Source organism: Leucoraja erinacea, chromosome 10 (assembly GCF_028641065.1).
Source record: "Leucoraja erinacea ecotype New England chromosome 10, Leri_hhj_1, whole genome shotgun sequence".
NCBI lineage: Eukaryota > Metazoa > Chordata > Chondrichthyes > Rajiformes > Rajidae > Leucoraja > Leucoraja erinaceus.
In genome coordinates, this window is record NC_073386.1 from 60,779,499 (window position 1) to 60,803,650 (window position 24,152).

Consider the following 24,152-nt stretch of genomic DNA (forward strand, 5'->3'; position numbering starts at 1 on the left):
AAAGTTGAGAGGCACCTTACTGCTAATGGTTGGCTGGGTGTGGCTTAAAGTTGAAAGGCACTATTTACTGCTAATGGTGGCTTGGATGCAATGGTTGAAAGGCAATACTTACTGCAAATGGGTGTGGCTTGAAGTGGCACCACTTACTGCATGGTGGCATGAATTTGAAGGGTTACTTACTGCAAATGGTGGCGGGTGCTTTGGCTTGAAGTTAAAAGGCACTACTATGCAAATGCACTACTTCCCGTCCGCTGAGCAGGTGCAGAGAATTCTTGCAATGCAAAATGGTGGCATGGGTGCATTGGCTTGAAGTTATAAAACCCGGAAGTGTGGGTGTGGCTCAGTCTCTGAAAAGCATGATGGGGGAGGGAGAGGTCACGACTCTGTCTGAGCTGTAAATCAACTGAACACACTGAATGTCCACTGAACTGTGGGTTTGGTGTTTTGTGTGGTTTTACGGTGGTTTCACCCTGCATAAAATGGTATGAAGCTGCATTTGAATGTGGTGGCCTTGCATCCTGCTTGAACTTGAATAAAACTGCACTTGAATTTGGTGGCCTTGAATCCAGCTTGAAGTGGAATAAAACTGCACTTGAATTCGGTGGCATTGCACCCTGCTTGAAAAGGAATTTCAAGGAATAGTCATGAGTCAATTGCCAGCCCACCAGCCGGAGTGAGCTTCCAGCAGATCAGGCTTGAGGGACTGAGCTGCCACCCCTAGAACCCATACCAGCACCCATACCAGAAAGCCCCCCCACTGGCCACCAATATTGGAATTGGTGGAGAGGTGGAATATTGCGTTGGGGGACCAGCCTTCCCGTGTGAACATGGGACCCAACGGGTCCCACTTAGTCTAGTGTTACTTTTACTCCCTTCATCTAAATAATTGATGTATATTGTAAATAGCTGCTGTCCCAGCACCGAGCCTTGCGGTACCCCACTAGTCACTGCCTGCCATTCTGAAAGAGAACCGTTAATCCATACTCTTTGTTTCCTGTCTGCTAAACAAATTTTCTATCCATTGCAGTACCCTACCCCCAATACCATGCGCTCTAATTTTGCCCATTAATTTCCTATGTGGGACCTTGTCAAATGCTTTCTGAAAGTCCAGGTACACTACATCCACTGGCTCTCCCTTGTCCATTTTCTTTGGTTTAAACCAGCATCTGCAGTTTCTTCCTACACAAGAAACATGAAACGAACCCTTCAGCCCACCAAGTGCGCACTGACCAGCGATCACCCGTACACTAGCACTATCCTACACACTAGGACTTGGAGGAAGTGGGAGGAGTCGAAGGAGAAGTTGTTAAGTGTGAGGGATTATAGGTGGAGTAGAGTGCTAGCAGAGGGAAATTGGATGGTTCTGTGGTCAAGGAAGAAACGGAGGGCTTTAAAGCCTTCCTGGTGGGGGATGGAGGTGTAGAGTGACTGAACATCCATAGTAAAGATGAAGGAGTGGGGGCTCGGAAAGTGCAAGTCATTAAACAGACAAAGGGCGTGTGAGTATCTTGGACATAGGTCGGGTGAGATTGGACCAGGGGGATAGGATGGAGTCGAGGTACATGGATATAATTTCCGTGGGACAGAAGCAGGCAGAAACAATGGGTCTACCAGGGCAGTTGTGGGATCTTATAGAAACATATAACATTATAAAAGGATTGGACAAGCTAGATGCAGGAAAAATGTTCCCAATGTTGGGCGAGTCCAGTACGAGGGGCCACAGTCTTAGAATAAAGGGGAGGCCATTTATGACTGAGGTGAGAGAAAACTTTTTCACCCAGAGAGTTGTGAATTTGTGGAATTCCTTGCCACGGAGGGCAGTGGAGGCCAAATTACTGGATAGTTTTAAGAGAGACTTTGATGGAGCTCTCGGGGCTTGTGGAATTAAGGGATATGGGGAGAAGGCAGGCACGGGTTATTGATTGGGGCCGATCAGCCGTGATCACCATGAATGGTGGTACTGGCTTGAAGAGCCAAATGGCCTCCTCCTGCACCTATTTTCTATTCTATGTTTATAGATTTTGGGGCAAAGGTAAAAATGGGCTGTGCGGGGCTGGGGAACGATAAGGTTGGAGGCTTTGGAAGGCAGGCAGCCAGTAGTGATAACATCAGAAATGATCTGTGAGATTATGGCCTGTTGCTGGTCTGTGGGATCATGATCCAAGGATAGATAGGAGGAGGTGTCCGAGAGCTGGTGCCTGGCCTCAGTGCGGTACCTACAAACCTATATGTCTTTGTAGTGTGCGAGGAAATCGGAGCACCCGGACAAAACTCCATACAGACAGCACCCGTAGTATTCAGGTCTCTGGCTCTGTAAGGCAACAACTGTACCTCTGCGTCACCATGTCTTCTGAAGATCCTGACCCGAAATGTCATCAATCCATTCCCTTCTCAGATACTGCCTGACCCACCGAGTTCCTCCAGCACTTTGTGTTCTCTTTAAGATTCCAGCTTCTGCAGTTCCTTGTGTATCCCTTTTCTTAATGCAGTGAATGCAGAAGGAACATTAAAAAAAAAATTCAGACGGAGGGATTATGGTGATAAAAAGAAATGCATGGAATACTGACTCTTCTCTCAGTAGAACGTTAAATTCTAAACAGATGCCAATGAACTGCTGCAGATTATGAAAGGTCTTGAAAGGGGAATGATTGAACGATGTTTGTGCTGTTAAATTGTAGCAAGTAAGAATGTCATTGTTTCTTTGTCCATCCATCTGTCAATTGAACACTGGCAACTTGATTCTGGGCTTCAGTAACAAGTGTACAGGGACTTGTGATATTACCCTAACGACCAAATGAGAAAGTGGAAGACTTATTTGAAGAATATTACAGTACTCAGGAGAGAAATCAATAAGCACTTGAAAAGGAAAAGTCTGAGGAAGTTAGAGGAAAATTGTAGCAGTGCTTATAGACATGACAGCACATGCATGAGGAGGGCAGGACAATACAGGAAGGCCCATCCCATACTTTGTGAAAATGCAAAGGTAATTATTTCCTGAAGAAAGCAGGAAAATGTCAGGAAGAAAATGTTGCGTAATTTTGTGCAAATCTCTTCCTGATTAAGTAGGAAAGAACTGCAGATGCTGGTTTACACTGAAGATAGACACAAAATGCTGGAGTAACTCAGCAGGACAGGCAGCACCTCTGGAGAGAGGGAATGGGTGGCGTTTTGGGTCGAGACCCTTCTTCAGGTTCTTCCTAACTGGGCAAGGCATCAAACACAAATCGCTGGAGGGACTCAGCGGGTCAGGCAGCATCTGTGGAAGGAGAGGATAGATGACGTTTTTGGTGGGGAACTTTCCTCCATTTGATGGAATCAGAGGGAAATGTGGAAAAGAGGTGGGGTGGCAGGACAAGCAAGAAGGGTCTCAACCCAAAACGTCACCTAATCCTTTTCTCCAGAGATGCTGCCTGACCCGCTGAGTTACTCCAGCACTCTGTGAAACTTCACCTATCCAAACAGAGATGCTGCCTGACTGTAGTTACTCCAGCACTCTGTGAATGGCCCTGTTGACCCGCTGCTGTCCAGCACTCTGTGAAACGTCACCTATAATTCTCCACAGAGCTGCCTCTGAGTTACTCCAGCAATGAAACGACAAAACAGTAGGACGAAGGCCCTGAGGTAGCTATAACTAAAGTCATGAGGACTAGAGGAGCTCAGGGAGCAGCGCACCTGGGTAGAGATTGGAAAGGCAACGTTTCGGGTTGGGTCCATTCTTTAGACCTGCCGAGCTGCTCCAATACCTTATCGACACAAGAAGCTAGAATAACTTAGCGGGTCAAACAGCATCTCTGGAGAAAAGGAATAAGTGATGTTTCGGGTCGACACCTTTGTTTAAACTGGGTGACGTTTCGGGACGAGACCTTCCGTCTGCTCCAAGGTTCAAGATGAAGATTCCAGCACTGCATTCTCTTGTGTCTCAGTATTTCCCCAGATCTTCTGCAAGCAGAGCGAGCATTTGCTGTGAACTATCGACAAGAGGCAGGTGTGCAGAGCAATCCTTGACTCACCAACAGAAAGCATCGCAGCAGTGACTGCACTTCAAAAGCAACGGTGCAAAGCAATTAATGACATCCTGGGGCCATGAAAGTTGCAGTGTGAGTGCAGGGCCTTGCATTACGCTGAAGGAGAACTGGAATCTGTAACGCAGCAAGCCTTGACTCGACATGAACCTTCACTGTCTGTAGCCTGTGTTCATACTCATGCATTATGGCAAGAGGTACATTTTATGTATGTCCACTGTCTGGTGTATGATCATCAGGCCCTTAACACCACACAACACTGACCTCCTCGACTGTCATCTACGGACTATGATTTTACTGCACAGCACACTTTGGTTTTTCATAATTATGGTTACCTAGTATTCATTTATTATACATTTGATTATTATATATTTTCAGTTAGGTATACTGTAGACACAAAATGCTGGAGCAACCCAGTGGGACAGGCAGCATCTCTGGAGAGAAGGAATGGGCGACGTTTCGGGTCGAGACCCTTCTCCAGACCTTCTTCAGTTTGTTATTGTGTTTGGAGACCTGTAAAGCGGTGGCAAGAAAGAGTCCCATTGTTTCGTTGTGGCCACATCTGACAATTAAACAGTCTTTGCTCTTGCTTCTTTTGACTCATGTTTATAGCTAACTTCCACCACAGGTGTCTGAGGAAATAAAAAAACGAACCGACTGCAGGAAGAACTCGTTTGCACCTGTTTGTGAGAATCTGATAAGGAAGATATAGACCTCACACACATTCACAGATCTATTCAAAATAATTCCATGACAGAAAACCCCATGTGGTGTACGTTTGTGCTGATACTCTGCTCATTGTGCAAAGGAGCAGAGAGAAAAGCTGTTCTTGCTTAATCTTTGGCATGATGGTGTAGTAAAACTCTGTGAAGAAGATCCCATCCCAAAACATCGTCTGTCCATTCCCTCCACAAATGCTGCTTGACCCGCTGAGTGTCCATTCCCTCCACAGATGCCACCTGACCCACTGAGTTCCTTCAGTAGTTACCCCTCTCTGAAATGTATTTCCAGTGCTATTGCACAGGGCCTGTCTACACCAAGCAGGATGGTATTCAGTACATGTGGTCTGAAGATGGGAAACCATTTAATCTTACACCAGGGAGTGGAAACATAATGTATAGGAAGGAACTGCAGATGTTGGTTTACACCGAAGATAGACACAAAATGCTGGAGTAACTCAGCGGGACAGGCAGCATCTCTGGAGAAAAGGAATGGGTGACGTTTTGGGTCGAGACCCGTCTTCAGACTACAGTGTATTGTCCTTATTTCATATCATAATTTCATGGGCCCATACAGCACATAGAACAGTACAGCACAGTAACAGGCACTTCGGCCCACAATGTCCATGCCAAACAAGATGCCAAGACAATCTCTTAGCTACCTGCATTTAATACATATGCTTCCATACCTATAATGAAAACTGGTTAGGTTCAGGTTTATTAATGCCACATGTAACATTGAGAAGCTTTATTTTGCATGCAATCTGATCAGATGATGCCATACATGGTACCAGTGGTGCAGCAGTAGAGTTGCTGCCTTACAGCACTTGCAGCGCCGGAGACTCGGGTTCCATCCAGACTACGGGTGCTGTCTGTACGGAGTTTGTACATTCTCCCCGTGACCTGCGTGAGTTTTCTCTGATATCTTTAGTTTCCTCCCACACTCCACAGACGTGCAGGTTTGTAGGTTAATTGGCTTGGTATAAGTGTAAATTGTCCCTGGTGTGTGTAAGATGTTAATGTGCGGGGATCACTGGTCAGCACAGACTCAGTGGGCTGAAGGGCCTGTTTCCGCGCTGTATCTCTAAACTAACTACAATCAAGTCAAAGTCTAGTACAACAGGTGGAGCAAAGGGGAAATTACAAGGTGCAGAATATAGTTCTCAGCATTGTAGCACATCAGTTCCAGAGACATGCCGTCTATGATGATGGGAATATGTGAACATATCACAGGTAAAATCAGTGAGGGGCAGTGAGCTGGCATTGGGCCAATGGGCTGAATTGCTTCCTTCTATCTTGTATGGAAACATGGAAATATGTCGATGAATCTGGGTGATCCAGGATCTGATTTGCAAAAGTCTAACATTCAGGTTTAGCAATTATTCAGATGAACTAACAGAATATTATTGTTCATTGCTGGAGGCATAAGTGCTATAAATAGGGTGGTTATGCTCCATTTATGAAGGGCATTAGTGAGACCACATCTGTAATGCTGGTTGAATATTGGCCTTCTATTTATGGAAGGGTGTTTGAGGAAAGTTGGAAGCAGTTCAGAGAGAGTTGACTAAAAATATATCGGGAATGTGTTGGTTGTCTTCTGTTGTGCAGTCAAGCCCTTGATACATTGGATCTTAGAAGACTCAGAAGTTACTTGTTTGAAACATTTAATAGTGTGATGGGTCGCAACAGGATGAGTACATAAAGGATCCTTTATCTTGGAGGAAAATCAAGAACTAGGAGTCAGTGGTTATAAATAAGGAGTTATCTATTGAAGGCAGAGAGGAGGCAATTGATTTTCCGTCAGAAGGTTGTGAGTCTTTGGAAATTTCATGTTCATAAGTGATAGCAGCAGAATTAGGCCATTCAACCCATCAAGTTTACTCTGCCAGTCAATCATGGCTGATCTATACCCCAACCCTAATTCCATTCTCCTGCCTTCTCCCCATAACCCCTGACACCCGTACTAATCAAGAATCTATCTGTCTCTGCATTAAAAAATATCCATTGACTTGGCCACCACAGCCTTCTGTGGCAAATAATTCCACAGATTCACCACCCTCTGACGAAATAAATTCATTTGCATCTCCTTCCTAAAGGCACTGAGGCTTTGTTCTACATTCTGAGGCTATGACCTCTGGTCCTAGACTCTCCCACTAGTGGAAACATCCTCTCCACATCCACTCTATCCAAGCCTTTCACTATTCAGTACGTTTTAATGAGGTCCCACGTCATTCTTCTAAACTCCAGCGAATACAGGCCCAGTGCCGACAAACGCTCATCATAGGTTAATCCACTCATTCCTGGGATCATTCTTGTAAACCTCCTCTGGACCCTCTCCAGAGCCAGCACATCCTTCCTCAGATGTGGTGCCAAACATTGCTCACAATATTCCAAATGTGGCCTGACCAGCTCCTTATAGAGCCTCAACATTAAATCCCTGTTTTTGTATACAAGCCCTCTAGAAATAAACGCTACCATTGCTTTTGCCTTCATTATTACCTCAGATTCCAGTGAATGCTGAGCCGAGGAGTAATCTGAAGGCAGAGGTGGAAAGGTTCATGATAGTCTAGACACAAAAAGCTGGAGAACTCAGCGGGCCAGGCAGCATCTCTGGAGAGAAGGAATGGGTGATGTTTTGGGTCAAGACCATTCTTCAGACACATTCTTTCCTACACATCCTATTCATGATTCATTGTTCTGTTTGTGAGATGTGACATGTGACAAGAAAACATTTTTTGACCCCAAACGTTACCCATTCCTTCTCTCCAGAGATGCTGCTTGTCCCGCTGAGTTATAGCCCTGTCCCACGGTACGAGTTCATTCCAAGAGCTCTCCCGAGTTAAAAAAAAATCAAACTCATTGTAAGCACGGTGAATGAACGTAGCGGGTACGTCAGAGCTCGAGAATGTCTCTTAGCGGCTCGTAACGCCAACGGCAGGTACTCGGGAAGACTCGCTAACAGCAGGTACTCGGGAAGACTCGCTAACAGCAGGTACTCGGGAAGACTCGCTAACAGCAGGTAAGCACGGGAATACTCGGGAAGATTTTTCAACATGTTGAAAAATGTCCACGAGAGCCCCGAGTACCGACGAGTGGCCATTACCATAAATCTCTGAGTTCGAATCAGGGCAAACTCGGGAGAACTCTTGGAATGAACTCGTACCATGGGACAGGGCTATAACTCAGCATTTTGTGTCTACCTTCGATGTAAACCAGCTTCCTGCAGTTCCTTCTTACACATGACAAAACACACTTGACTCTTGGAACGTCGGAGGTTGAGGGAAGACTTGATAGAACTATATAGAATTATGAGAGGCATAGATAGGGGAGACAGTCAGAACCTTTCTCCCAGGGTGTCCAACGAAGAAGGGTCTAGCTACAAATGGAAAGTTTAATGGAGATGAGTCTCTTTACACAGAGGGTTGTGGAAGGGCCTGGCATGATGATGGAGGCAGATACAATAGTGGTATTTAAGAGGCACATGGCAGTGCAGGGAATGGAGGGATGTGGATCATGTACAGGCACATGAGATCAGTTTATTGGCCTCATGTTCAGCAAACATTATTGTGGGCCAAAGAACCCATTCCTGTGCTCGACGGCTGTATTTAATGCCTAGTGTTACAGCGCCCGCCGGTCAGGTTTACAGAGTTGCAATTATGATCAGACGAGCCCTGACCTTGCTAAGCAGTGAAGCTGTAGACTTGATGGGACAAATGGCCTAGTCTTGCTCCCAGAACTTATGAACTTATGAAGGGTCACTTTCAATCTATATATTTGTATCCACATAAATTCTTGTCTGGATATCAGGGTGTACCATGGCGCAGTGATAGAGCTACTGCTTACCATGCCAGAGAACCCGGGTTCGATCCTGATTGCGGGTGCTGTCTGTACAGAGTTTGCACGTTCTCCCCGTGACAGCGTCATTTTCCTCCCACACTCCAAAGATGTACAGGTTTGTTGGCTAATTGGCTTGGGATTAAAAACATGTTAAATTGTCACTGGTGTGTGTAGGATGTGTTAATGTGCAGGGATCGCTGGTTGGTGAGAACTCAGTGGGCCAAAGGGCCTGTTTCCACCCTGCATCTCTACAACTAAAACTAAACTAAAATATGGCAAGATAGAAGTTGGTCTGGGCATCATGTTTGGCACAGACATTGTGGGCCAAAGGGCCTGTTCCTGTGCTGTGTTGTTCTGAGATCTACAGGGGAAAAAAATAATCAAATTGTTTTGCCTTGTCCATTGCCTGCTGAGTCTTGTTCAGTAAATTATACAGACTGGCAGGGCATTACTGATACCTCACGTGGCCCCTTACACACTCTCTGGTACAGCTCATTCAACCAGGTTAGCCCCTGATGTGAATGCAACTGGAGAGAAAGAGGTCTCAGGCTGCCATTACCTACAGCCCTCCTACTAATGAATGCCCCTTGAATGCCTGGACTATGCTCTTGGATATATAGAAACAAAGAACCGCAAATGCTGGAGTAACTCAGCGGGTCAGGCAGCATCGCTGGAGATGTGTCGGTAGGAAATGCAGAAGCTGGTTTACACCAAAGATAGACACAAAAAGCTGGAGTAACTCAGCGGCTCAGGAGGATGATGGTGCCGGGCGATCAGGCGGTCAAGAAGAGAGGTGTTGCTGACTCCAACACGTGATGGAAATTAAGTCACAGAGTGCTGGAGTAACTCAGAGGGTCAGGCAGCATCGCTGGAGAACATGGATATATGTATATATGTATGTAGTTTGTTTGTTTATACTATTCTTATCACAAATGTAAAGCACTTTGGCCAAGGAGAGTTGTTTTTTAAATGTATAAATTACATATAAGTTATAAATGGCTATATAAATAAATGTGACTTGACTTGACATGGATAGGTGATGCTTCACAGAGTGCTGGAGCAACTCAGCGGGTCAGGCAGCATCTCTGGAGAACATGGATAGGTGACATTTCATGTCAGGAGCCTTCTTTAGACTCATCCATGTCCTATACATGTTCTCCAGAAATACTGCCTGACTCACTAAGTTCCTCCAGCACTTTGTGTTCCATGCAGCATAGCAGCAGTTGCAGTTCCTTGTGCTTCCATTGAAATCCCTCACCCAGGGTTCTTGAGTCCTCAGCACCTCATCCAATTTGTGTTCAGTAAAGTAGCACTGAATGATCAATTTAGTTTAGTTTAGTTTAGTTTAATTGAGTTTAGTTTGGAGATTCTGCGTGGAAACAGGCCCTTTGGCTCCGAGTCCATTCTGACCAGCGATCACCCGTTCTATGTTTTGCCTCTTTTGCCTCCACTCCCTACACATTAGGGGCAATTCACCGAGGCCAATTAACCTACAAACCTGCATGTCTTTAGAATGTAGGAGGAAACCAGAGCACCTGGAGGAAACCCACGTGGTCATAAGGATCGATCCCGGGTCTCTCGTGCCGTGAGACAGTGGCTCTACCCGCTGCGCCACTGCACCATTGCTGCAAGATGACAGATTGGCGGTGGACTATAGGCTGCACCATATGTGTTTGAAGAAGCCCATTGAATTCCCATGGGCTTCTGAGTCAATGTCGATCCATTGGCCCCTGACAGAACATCATGGATGCTGGTGTTGTCATTGAAGCTCGATGTTGTCAAGCTGGAAAGGGTACAGGAAAGATTGACGAGGATGTTGCCAGGGCTCAAGGGTCTGAGCTATAGGGTGAGATTAAGCTGGCTGGGACTCTTTTCCTTGCAGCGCAGGAGGATAAGGGGTGATCTTATAGAGAATAAGGAAGATTCAAACAAGAGGACATGACTTCAGAATTAAGGGACAGAAGTTTAGGGGTAATATGAGGGGGAACTTCTTTACGCAGAGAGTGGTGGCGGTGTGGAATGAGCTCCCAGTGGAAGTGGTGGAGGCAGGTTCATTGGTATCATTTAAAAATAAATTGGATAGGCATATGGATGAGAAGGAAATGGAGGGTTATGGTACGAGTGCAGGCAGGTGGGACTAAGGGGAAAAAAATTTGTTCGGCATGGACTTGTAGGGCCGAGATGGCCTGTTTCCGTGCTGTAATTGTTATATGGTTATATGGTTATCGAGGTGTGCAAAATCATGAGAGGAATAGATCGGGTAGATGCACAGAGCCTCTTGCCCAGAGTAGGTGAATCAAGGACCAGAGGCCATAGTTTTACGGTGAAGGGGAAAAGATTTAATAGGAATCCGATGGGTAACTTTTTCACACAAAGGATGGTGAGGAGGTAGTTGAGGCTGGGACTATCCCAACGTTTACGAAACAGTTATACAAGTACATGGATAGGACAGGTTTAGAGGGATGTGGACCAAACACAGGCAGATGGGACTAGTGTAGATGGGGCATGTTGGCCGGTGTGGGCAAGTTGGGCCAAAGGGCCTGTTTCCATGCTGTATCACTCTATGATTCTTTGAATGGATCATAGCAGAGGTGGACAGAGACAGCAGGGATGGTATTGCGGAATTCAAGGGCAGGTTAAGGATTTGTCATTACAGCAGTTTGTATGCACAAGAGGTGGAGTGTTATTCTAGATGTACCCATCAAAGCAGCATGTGAAGCTTGACCCAAGCAGTAGTCTTCCACCTGTAACCCTGCTTCCACTCTTTCCAAATATTATTGCATTGCACCTCAAATGTTCCTGAACCTGTGCAATATGGTATCATGCCAAAGGCGTCTGAAGAAGGGTCCCGACATGAAAGAGATCCAGCCTGACCAGCCGAGTTACTCTTTGTGTCTATGGTATCTTCGGTATAAACCAGCATCTGCAGTTCCTTCCTATACATTTTGTCTGCTCCACTGCAAAATCTCCTCAAGGTATTGCTACTTTAAACAAGTTCTCCTCCTCTCACCAAAGGGAGTTCAGCATCACCCTCTCTCACTGCTTCCTCTGTGATCCTTCATGCTCTTCAACTCCACAGGATATGAATAGACAATAGACAATAGACAATAGGTGCAGGAGTAGGCCATTCGGCCCTTCGAGCCAGCACCGCCATTCAATGTGATCGTGGCTGATCATCCCCAATCAGTACCCGTTCCTGCCTTCTCCCCATATCCCCTGACTCCACTATTTTTAAGAACCCTATCTAGCTCTCTCCTGAAAGCATCCAGAAAACCTGCACCCACCGCCCTCTGAGGCAGAGAATTCCACAGGCTCACCACTCTCTGTGAGAAAAAGTGTTTCCTCGTCTCCGTTCTAAATGGCTTACTCCTTATTCTTAAACTGTGGCCCCCGGTTCTGGACTCCCCCAACATCGGGAACATGGTTCCTGCCTCTAGCGTGTCCAAGCCCTTAACAATCTTATATGTTTCAATGAGATGCCCTCTCATCCTTCTAAACTCCAGAGTGTACAAGCCCAGCTGCTCCATTCTCTCAGTATATGACAATCCTGCCATCCCAGGAATTAACCTTGTAAACCTACTCTGGTACGCTGAAGAAGGGTTCCAACCCGAAACGTTGCCTATTCCTTTTCTCCAGAGATGCTACCTTGACCCATTGAGTTGCTCCAGCATTTTGTGTCTTCAGTAACTGTTTCTTCGGTTACTCAGCTTGACCCGTTGAGTTAGTCCGCCATTTTGTGTCTTTGGTTACTCTGGTAACTCAGCCCGACCCACTGGGTTACTCCAGCATTTTTGTGTCGATCATCATGTAGAGATTAATTTTGTTCTACATTTAACATGTTTCCTGAAGCACACAAGAGCAGGTGACCAAGTCTGCTTTTATTAACATGGCTGAACATGACTTTTTCACGTATAATTATTTTAAAGACAGCCTGGGCAACCACCTGAGAAACATAATTACAATTTATGGAAACTAACTTAAACCAGCTGTTCTGGAGTCTTTCATGGACTCATTGGTGTATAATAGTCATTTTCTCTGTAAATAATGTTTAATTAGTGGATTAAATTCAAGAGCTTCTTCAAACAGATGAAATCTCACCCTTATTTCTCCTTGATATGCCCCAGTTTAGTTTAGTTTAGTTTAGAGATACAGCGTGGAACCAGGCCCTTCGGCCTACCAAGCCTGCGCCGACCAGCGATCCCCGTACTTTAATACTACCCTACACACACCAGGGACAATTTACATTTATACCAAGCCAATTAACCTACAGACCTGTACGTCCGAATGTGGGAGGAAACCGAAGAACTCGGAGAAAACCCAAGCAGGTTACGGGGAGAACGTACAAACTCCATACAGGCAGCACCCGTAGTCTCTGGCACTGCAAGTACGGTAAGGCAACATCTCTACCGCTGCCCCACCATACCAGCCATCTATGGCTACAGATGCATCCAGCTGTTTATTAACTGTTGACCAGAAAATAACAGAGGATTGATAGCATTTGAATCAATCAGATTTTCACCTTCTTATGTGCCGGCTTGGTCAATTGCACCTAGATTAGCATTCAGTGGTGCAGCTGGTAAAGCCACTGCCTCACAGCGCCAGAGACACAGCTTTGATTCTGACCTCCAGTGCTGTCCGTGTGGAGTTTGCACGTTGTCCCTGTGACTGCATGGGTTCCCTCCAGGTACTGCAGTTTCCTCCCACATCCCAAAGACGTGCGGGTTTGTAGGTTAATTGGCACTGTACATTGTTCTTGGTGTGTAGGGATTGGATCAGAAAGTGGGATAACATAGAAATAGTGGTTTTCGCAAACCTCCAACGGGATCCCACCACTGGCCACACCTTCCCATCTCCTCCCCTGTCTGCTTTCCGCAGAGACCGCTCCCTCCGTAACTCCCTGGTCAATTGATCCCTTCCCACCCAAACCACCCCCTCCCCTGGTATTTTCCCTTGCAACCGCAGGAAATGCTACACTTGTTGCTTTTCCTCCCTCCTTGACTCCATCCAAGGACCTAAGCAGTCTTTCCACCTGCACCTCCTCCAACCTCATCTATTGCATCCGCTGCTCTAGGTGTCAGCTGCTCTACATCGGTGAGACCAAGCGTAGGCTTGGCGATCACTTCGCCCAACACCTCCGCTCGGTTCTTTTTTTAAATTTCAAAATAGACTTTATTTGAGAGATAAATATACACAATACATGATCCTTACAAAACTCCATCCGACATTCTCGGAGGCTATACATACATACATACAATACAGTTTCTCCAAATCACAATTTATCCCCCACCCGTGTCATCATGTGGCCCACTGGCATGGGATACCTTCCCTTAGTTTGAGGGGTGTCTCCACCACACCCTGCCCCCCATGTCCAGCAGCGGAAGGACCCTAGACTGTGGTCCTCCCCCACCGAGCCTTGGCATTGGCTGCACCGAGCTTCAGTGCGTCCCTCAGCACGTACTCCTGCAGTCTGCAGCGGGCCAGTCGGCAACATTCCCCGACGGACATCTCGCTCCGCTGGGTGGTCAACAACGCTCGGGCAGAACAAAGAGCGTCTTTCACCGAGTTGATGACCTTCCAGCAGCACTCGAAGTCCATCTCTAAATGTGTCCCTGGGAACAGTCCGTATATCACAGGGTCCTCGTATATCACAGGTGACGGAGCTGTTCGGAAATAAACCATGACAGGGACCCTTGCATACCTCTCCAGACTCTCTTTGCAAATCCACACTCTGCAAAGAAGTGGGCAACCGTCTCCTCCCCACTGCAGCCGTCCCGAGGGCAGCGTGCGCTGGTAGTGAGGTCCCGACGGTGCAGGAAGGATCTGACTGGGAGGGCTCCCCTCACCGCCAGCCAAGCCAGGTCTTGGTGCTTGTTGGTGAGTTCTGGCGATGAGGCATTTTGCCATACAAGCTGGGCAGTCTGCTCTGGGAACCACGCCACCGGATCCATCGAGTCCTTTCCCTGCAGTGTCTGCAGGACATTCCATGCTGACCACTGCCCGATGGACTTGTGGTCAAAGGTGTTGGTCCAGAAGAACCTTTCCACGAACAACAGATGGGGTGGCAATGTCCAGCTGACTGGCACATTGCATGGCATCTGCGCCAGGCCCATCCTTCGCAACACGTAAGCCAAGTACAGCAGCCCCGAGAGCACCTCACACCTGATGACAACAATTTTTCTCAGTTTTGGAGAGGGAGCGTTGCCTCCACAGCTCCAGCTTCCTCCCCACCTTGGCTATCCGCTCCAGCCAATTCTTGTTACACGCCTCAGCCCCCCCGAACCAGATCCCCAGCACCTTCAAGAAGTCAGGCTTGATGGTGAAGGGGATGGAAGATCGGTCGGGCCAGTTGCCAAAGAGCATGGCCTCGCTCTTCCTGCGGTTCACCCTGGCTCCCGTGGCCGACTCAAACTGGTCGCAGATGCTGATCAATCTGCGGACCGACCTTGGATCCGAGCAGAAGACGGCGACATCGTCCATGTACAGGGAGGTCTTTACTTGAATGCCCCCACTGCCTGGCAATGTCACTCCTCTTATGCTCGCATCCTTCCTGATGGACTCGGCAAAAGGTTCAATACAGCAGACAAACAAGACAGGAGAGAGAGGGCAACCCTGCCTGACTCCAGACCTTACAGGGAAACTGTCTGATTCCCACCCATTGATTTGGACTGCACTACTGATATTGGTGTAGAGCAGTTTTGATCCAATTTCGGATTCCCTCCCCAAACCCCATTTTAGAGAGCACGTCCCTCATGTACGTGTGCGATATCCTGTCGAAGGCCTTCTCCTGGTCCAAGCTGACTAGACAGGCATCCACCCGTCTGTCCTGCATGTAGGCGATGGTATCTCTCAGCAGCGCTAGGCTGTCTGAGACTTTCCTGCCAGGTACAGCACAGGTTTGGTCCGGGTGGATTACCCGTCCCAGAGCAGACTTGACCCGGTTGGCGATGGCCTTAGACAGGATCTTGTAATCTACATTCAACTATGTTATGGGTCTCCAATTCTTTATATCCTTCATCTCCCCCTTCTGCTGGTAGATTAGGGTAATGCTGCCCTTCCTCATAGAGTCTGACATGCTGCCAGCTAGAAGCATGTCGTTGTACACTTCCAGCAGGTCCGGGCCCACCCAGTCCCACAGAGCCGAGTACAACTCAGCCGGTAAGCCATCCCTTCCGGGAGTTTTACTCAAGTCAAAGGAACGGATGGAGCCAGTCAGCTCCTCTAGGGTCAGTGGTTGGTCCAGACTCACCCGCTTGCTGTCCTCCAAGACCTCCGTGATAGAGGACAGGAAGTTCTAGGAGGCGGTGCTGACTGTAGCCTTTTTGTCATACAAATCCTTATAAAAGGATTTGCAGATCCTCAGCATGTCTGTCTGCAAGGATGCTACCGAGCCGTCCTCCTCCCTAAGGCTGTTGATCACAGAGCTCCCCCTGTGAACCTTATGGAAGAAGGAGCGTCATCACGTCTCATCTTGCTCCACGTGGCGGACCCTGGATCGGAAGATGACCTTGCTCAGTTTGCAATAACCAACCTGATCTCCCTGTGGCTCAGCACTTCAACTCCCCCTCCCATTCCGAATCCGACCTTTCTGTTCTGGGCCTCCTCCATGGCCAGAGTGAGTCCCACCGTAAATTGGAGGAGCAGCACCTCATATTTCGCTTGGGTAGTTTACACCCCAGCGGTATGAACATTGATTTCTTCAATTACAGGTAGTCCTTGCTTTCTCTCTTTCCCCTCCCCTTCCCAGCTCTCCCAAAACCTACTGTCTTCACCTCTTCCTTTCTTCTTCCCGCCCCCACCACCCCTACATCAGTCTGAAGAAGGGTCTCCACCCGAAACATCACCTATTCCTTCGCTCCATAGATGCTGCCTCACCCGCTGAGTTTCTCCAGCATTTTTATCTACTTTAATACTAGTGTGAAGGTGTGATTGGCATCGACTCGGTTGGCCGAAGAGTCTGTTTCCACACTATATCTCTAAAGTCTAATCATTCACCTGATAAGACCATTGTAATTCAGAGGCTAGGATTGATAACGAAAATATTGATAGAAAATGTGTGTATTGCAATTATTTAATGTGTATTGAGCAAAGTTACAACACATTTTTCCCCACAACTTAAAGGAGGATATTGGGAACAAACTGCAGCCACTTTGCCACAACTAGTATGAGTGGGGTGTGAACAGACAAAATCCACAGGCATTCTGCGTTAGGAGTCCATAGTATTCTCTCAGCCCTTGCATGCATTGTGCATCTAAGATTCACACAGAGGCAGAGGTTAGGAACAGAAGGTTAGAAACAAGGAACTGCAGATGCTGGTTAGCAAAAAAGACACAAAGTGCTGGAGGGACCCACAGTCCCGTTTATATGGTGGAGAGGGTCAAGAGCTTCAAATTCCTGGGCGTGCAGATCTCTGAAGATCTTTCCTGGTCCTAGAACACTGATGCAATTATTAAGAAAGCACATCAGCGCCTCTACTTCCTGAGAAGATTACGGAGAGTCGGTTTGTCAAGGAAGACTCTCTCTAACTTCTACAGGTGCACAGTAGAGAGCATGCTGACTGGTTGCATCGTGGCTTGGTTCGGCAACTTGAGCGCCCTGGAGAGGAAAAGACTACAAAAAGTAGTAAACACTGCCCAGTCCATCATCGGCTCTGACCTTCCTTCCATCGAGGGGATCTATCGCAGTCGCTGCCTCAAAAAGGCTGGCAGTATCATCAAAGACCCACATCATCCTGGCCACACACTCATCTCCCTACTACCTTCTGGTAGAAGGTACATGAGCCTGAAGACTGCAATGACCAGGTTCAGGAATAGCTACTTCCCCACAGCCATCAGGCTATTAAATTTTGCTCGGACAAAACTCTGAACATGAATAGCCCATTATCTGTTATTTGCACTTGATCAGTTTATTTATTCATGTGTGTATATATTTATACAATGGTATATGGACACGCTGATCTGTTCTGTATTCATGCCTTCTATGTTCTGTTGTGCTGAAGCAAAGCGAGAATTTCATTGTCCTATCTGGGACACATGACAATAAACTCTCTTGAACTTGAGTAACTGCGGGTTGGGCAGCATCTGTGGAGCTCATGCATAGATGATGTTTCATATTGGGACCCTTCTTCAGATTGATTGCTGGAAGAGAGGAGAGCCATGTCAAAGCATGGCAGGTATTAGGTGTACACCAACAAGCGGAATAGATAGATGGTTGGACAAAGGCCAGAGATTAAAGAAAGAGTCCGGACCCAAAATGTAAACTATCCATGTTCCATGTCCACACGTAAACAGTCATCCTACTGAGATGCTGCCTGACCAGCTGAGTTACTCCAGCATTTTCTATTAAAGTAAGGAGCTGTGTTCTGAACCATTAACTGATTGGATATTCTGACCTTAATGTTTCCCAGACTCTCAGTCTGAAGAAGGGTCTCGACCCGAAACGTCACTGATTCCTTTTTACCAGAGTCGTTGTCTGGCCCGCTGAGTTACTCCAGCTTTTTGTGTCGATCTTCTGACCTTAACTTTATTTGAGTCTCAGATCCTGATCTCATGAGAATAAATATTCCAGCTGTTTTTAAGGCTTCAACTTTGCAGTGCAGTACGGGATTATAAACGAGGCGTGATCTGTACATAAAATGTTGCTAATGGCCCATCATCACCACAGCAGAGTTGTGCAGCTCTCCGTCGCAGAGAATGGAAGCTGTAAAGGGCCTGTCCCACTTACGTGTCCTTGACATGCAAATTACACGACCTCGTGGTCGTGTTGAGGCATACAGTCATCATATGGCTGCACGGGGCCGGTCCCACTTAGAAGCGCGGAGGGGTATGAAGTTGTGCGCAAAATTTGTGCTTCGAAATTTTTGTAGTAAACAAAATCTTTGCGCGCCAACGGCCTGTCGCGGAACTAACGGCCAAAGTGGGACAGGCCCAAGACCCTGGCGCGACGCAACGTCTCACCTCCAACAGCAGCAGAAACGGGCAAACGAACGCCCAACTCGGCCTGGGGCTCACGGCCGTTGCGGAACCGGATCGACAGCATCTCTGGAGTGAAGCAATGGGTGACGTTTCGGGTCAAGACCCTTCTTTTTAGACTGAAGAATGGTCTGGACACGAAACGTCACCCATTGCTTCCCTCCAGAGATGCTGCCGGTCCCGCTGAGTTACTCCAGCTTTGTGTCCATCTTCCAATGACGTCACGCGCTCCAGACGGCTTTTGCGTACGATTGTAATCGTGCCCGACCTTTGCGGGACCATCGCGGCTCAACCCGACCACGAGGTCGCGTAATTTGCGTGCCAGGAACACGTAAGTGGGACAGGCCTTAAGACAGCAGAGTGAAGCCATTCAGGGTGAACTGATGGGTGTTGGTCAGAGTGTGCGGCATGTAAACGGCAATGTGACCAATGTTCTATATCTCCAGGCTGCCGGGCAGCATCCGTGGTGTATGATTCCAGGTGGCGATAGAGTAATCTGCGTTGTGTTGTGTTGCGTTCAGTTCAGCTTAGCTTAGTTTAGCTTAGTTTACCTTAATTCTGTTTATTGTCACGTGTACCGAGGTACAATGAAAAGTTGTTGTTGTGTGCTAACCAGTCAACAGAAAGACAATACATAATTCTCACATGTTGATCTCATGAGAATAGATATTCCAGCAGTTTTTGAGGACTTCCCCTTTACAGTTCAGGAGGGGATTATGAAAGATGTAGGTACCTGGGACATTTGCTTCGGCTAAGGGTCTGTCATTACAGCAGTTTTTACAAGAGGTGGAGTGTTATTCTAGATGTACCCAGCAAAGCAGATACAACTAGAGTTTCCCCTGAGCAGTAGTCTTCCATCTGTAACCTTGCTTCCAGTCTCTTTCCAAATATCATTCTATTGCACCTCAAATGTCCCTGAACCTGTGCAATGTGGCTTCGTGATGAAGGCTAATTTTGCTTTGCATGTACTGTTTTTCCAGAAGAAGATAATAACTGGTGACCTAGTCTGCTTTTATTAACATAGCTGTACATGACTCTTTCACAAGTATAATTATTTGCCGCACCATAGCAATGCAGAGAGGGTCACATTTTCCTTGTTCGTCCCCTTTGATGTCTCATTTTATCCTTCCTTATCTCTGTGTCTCCCTCTCCCTTGACTCTCAGTCTGAAGAAGAGTCTCGACCCGAAACATCACCCATCCCTTTTCTCCAGAGATTCTGCCTGACCCGCTGAGTTACTCCAGCATTTTGTGTCTGTCAATGGGGGCATTCGTGGCTCATGGAAATTGAAGGCAAAGAAACAGTTAATAAAAGAGTAGAAGCATAATTAGTCAGAGCGGAAAATCTTCTACGCAGTGGAATGGGTCAGTGGCACGTCACACATTTGGGAAAGACCCCAGATATGTCAATGTAGCAGAAGCGGAAGAGTTCATCTTCAGGGCCAAGCAAGTTGCAAAGCTTTCAAAGATGCTATCTGTTCATCAGCGCACTAGGTTCAGGTTCATTATTGTTGTGTGTTCAGAGGTACAGGGAAAAGCTTTGCTTATTATCCAAGCAGATCATACTACGCATTAATACAGTCAAGCCATGCACATGTACAGCAGGTAGTACAAAGAGAAAATAACCAGGCTGCAGAATATAGTGTTACTGCATTATAGTGTTACAATTACAGAGAAACAATGTAAGATCCACAGTGAGTTCATGTGATAGGAGCAGAATTAGGCAATTCGGCCCATCAAGGCTACATGGGCATTCAATGATGGCTGATCTATCTCGCCCTCTTAACCCCATTCTCCTTCCTTTGCCCCACAACCCCTAACACACGTACTAATCAAGAATCTACCTATCTCTGCCTTCAAAATATCCATTGACTTGGCCTCCACTGCCTTCTGTGGCAATGAATTCCACAGATTCACCACCTTCTGACTAAAGAAATTCCTCCTCATCTCATGGAGAAACGCAGCGGGTGAGGCAACATATCCACCCACGTTATTTATTAATTTGTACCCATCATTAAGGGATGTTATATGAATTTTTTAAAAAGTGGTATGTGTGTGTGTTGTTTTCTCTCTCACCTTCAAGGTTAGTTCTTCTGTTTGCCTTTATTTGCTTCAGTTTTATTTAGTGTTATTTATCACATTGTGGTTGTAGCTTTTGAACGATTTAAACGTACTGGATTTTTAAATTCATATAAATTCATAGCGTTGCCCGAGGGCTGTACGTGTACCCTTCAGCTGTACCTGCAACTGAATCTACGGTTGGATTAGTAGACCTTGAAGAGGCATTGACACTTTGTTTTTATGTAGAGGGGTAATTGAGAAGGGCTCCGGACCACGAGCTCAATGACTGAATGATACAGACGTCCTGACTGAAAAAGCACACCCTTCCGATCAATTATTTTAGGATAAGCCTTTCTAGAGAACATGCTACTTTTTCTTTGTCCATTTCAAAATTTTGAATTTGGCGTTTGATTGGTAGAAGGAGACTGCAAAGCTCGTAATATCTTTTTCTTTACACACTGTAATTTTCTACATTTCTACTTTTGAGTATGTATGTGGCAATTATGCCTTGTGGAATGTTTTCCCACACTACTAGTTATATTCGTAACAACATTTCTCTGACAAACCAGATCAATTTTCCAAAAAATGGTCTCCTTTCATTGAATTTTTTCAACAACAGAATGGTTGAACACAAATTCAAAACCGACGCTAGGGTCGGGTGAGCGGGTGTAGGGAAGGGTAGTGGAATATATCTCTGCCTTTTTCTTTCACTTCGTCGTTAGTTCAGGGGTTTTTCTTCTTCTTTTCTTTTTTTTTTGTATCTTTTTCAAAACTATTTATTTTCTTTTTCCTTCTTCTTCCTTTCCTTTCTTACCTTTTTTCCGATTTACTTATTAGTTTATAAAATGATAAAACTGGATCTGTACGAAAATTGTATAATTGTTATGTCGATTACTTTCTCCTTGCACAATTGCTTCTAATAAAATAAATATTAAAAAATATATATATATTCGTAACAACATATTTAAATACGTGAAATTTTCGGTCCTTCCCAGCCCCTTAAAACATGCCTGAAGAAGGGACCCAACCCTAAACGTCGTCGAGCCATTCCCTCCATAGATGCTGGAGTAACTCAGCGGGTCAGGCAGCACCTCTGGAGAGAAGGAATAGATGACGTTTTGTGTCGAGACCCTTCTGCGGACCCTCCAGAGATCCAGCCTGACCCGCTGAGTTCTCCAGCACTTTATGTTTTGCTCTTAAAATAAATCCGTGGTCCGCTGAAGAAACAACACGATAGACCACTCTGAAAGTGCAAGTTTTGCTGTACACTTCATACTGTAGAACACATCATAATACACCTTGAGTGATTTAATGGGGTTAGATTGTTTTTTAATCTGTTGTCTAGAATTAATCAATACCACCCAATGATATATCAGATTTAAATCGGAAATTCCGATTTTTTTGTTTTCATATTTGTCAATTTTTTGTGACCGATTATTTGGCGGCCAATCAACCGCTGTATCTAAGGGGGTTGCATTCAATCACCAACCAGCTTCCCTTAAAATTTCTGCCCAATCAACAAATCGGTCTCCTCCTGTCCAATCAGTCGCTGTCTCCAAGAGCATTATGTCCAATCACATAATGCGCTGGTCACTCGGCTGCCAATCAGACGCAGTCTCCGAGGGGCATTGCGACCAATCATCGACCAGTTTCCCTTACTTATACCTCTCTTTATTTGACTGAGTTACTGATACAATGTGTATGTAACCATCATACCCAGTGCATATTGGCTCCAAATGGCCCTGAAATTTACCATATTACAAAACATTTCTCACGGGGGGCTTATAGCGTCTACCCCCCCAACCCATTTCCATCACTGCCCCCGTGAGACATAACCTTGGTGGGAGTGGTGGGAAACTTGCAACCAGCGCAAATCCCCGTGAAGCCGTGCTCTCTGGAAACATCAAAATCAATGATAAATGGAGATCTAAAGTAAATACAGGAAATGCTGGAAATTCCCAGAAAGTCATCCAACGTTGGCGCGGCCCAAAGTACATCCAATCATCTTCCGTCGGGCTTGTGAACCCATTAACCCATTAACCGCCTCCCCCCAGGGTAGCATTTTTCCATGTAGGCGCAAAAAACTGCAGACACGAGAGAACTAAAATCTCAGAACATGGAAACTACAGAGTGCTGGAGTAACTCAGCGGGTCAGGCAGAATCTCTGGAGAACATGGATAGGTGACGTTTCAGGTTGGGACCCTTCCTCAGAACCACCCTTCCACCTATTTTCCACCCTTAGCAGCAACCATGGGAGCAAGGGCTGACCATTCAGTCCATTGAGACAGTTCCTTCACATAATTAGTCACAGGTTATAGACAGACACTGTGCACAAACAGGCCTATCAGCCATTTGAATCCAAACTGACCATTAAGTACCAATTTGCATTCACATAATGTTATTCTCTCTGCTCATACACTGATTAGCTCCTCACCAGAGGCAATTTACAGCAGCCACTTCACATATAACCTGCACATTAGGATGTGTGAGAAAACAGGCGCATCATGAGGAAAAATACACTGGGAAAGCACGCAAACTCTACACAAAGAACAGTGGAGGTCAGGGTTGAGCCAGCGTTACTGGAGCCATGAGGTATCTCAGATCCTCGGTTCCCTTTTCCACAATATCATTGCCTCGTGATATCTATCTGTTACAAGCAACAAAATGCTGGTGGAACTCAACTTCATCTGTGGAGGCAATGGTCAGATGATGTGTTGGGTAGAAGTGTTCTGACCCAAAATGTTGTCTGTCCATTTCCCTTGGTTCTCCAACACTTTGGTTTTTGCTCAAAATTCCAGAATCTGCAATCTTTCGTGTCTCCAATATTTATCTGTTTCAGTATTGACGTTTTGGTTTCACGGTCCTGGCAATGTTTTGAAGAACCAATTCCAAATGGCCAACATGTTATGATTTATTTCTTGACTGCCACTGAATGACTTGGGTCTAATTTCAAGTTGGGGCTTGTTCTTCTGAACTCGATGACCGGAAGAAAAAGTTGCTCTACATTTACGTAAAAAAACTCCTGCAATCATCTCAAACATCACAAACATCCCTTGAACTATGACGATTACTGCTAAGAAAAAGTCAAAGTCCTGAAATAACCCAATGAGTAATGCCCTGTCCCACTTAGGAAACCTGAACGGAAATCTCTGGAGACTTTGCACCCCACCCAAGGTTTCCGTGCGGTTCCCGGAGGTTGCAGGTGGTTGCCGGAGGTTGCAGGTAGTGGAAGCAGGTAGGGAGACTGACAAAAACCCCCGGGAACCTCCGGGAACCGCACGGCAAACCTTGGGTGGGGCACAAAGTCTCCAGAGGTTTCCGTTCAGGTTTCCTAAGTGGGGCAGGGGCTTTAGGAAACATCTGTGTAGAACATGGAGTTAGGAAGCATCTGTGGAGATCATGGAATGGCGACGTTTCAGGTTGGGAACCTTCTCCAAAGTGAAGAAGGCACTTATCCATGTTTCCAGAGATGCTGACTGACCTGCTGAGTTCTCCAGCACACAGTCTTTTTTTGTAAATCAGCAACTGCAGTTCCTTGCTTCTATAA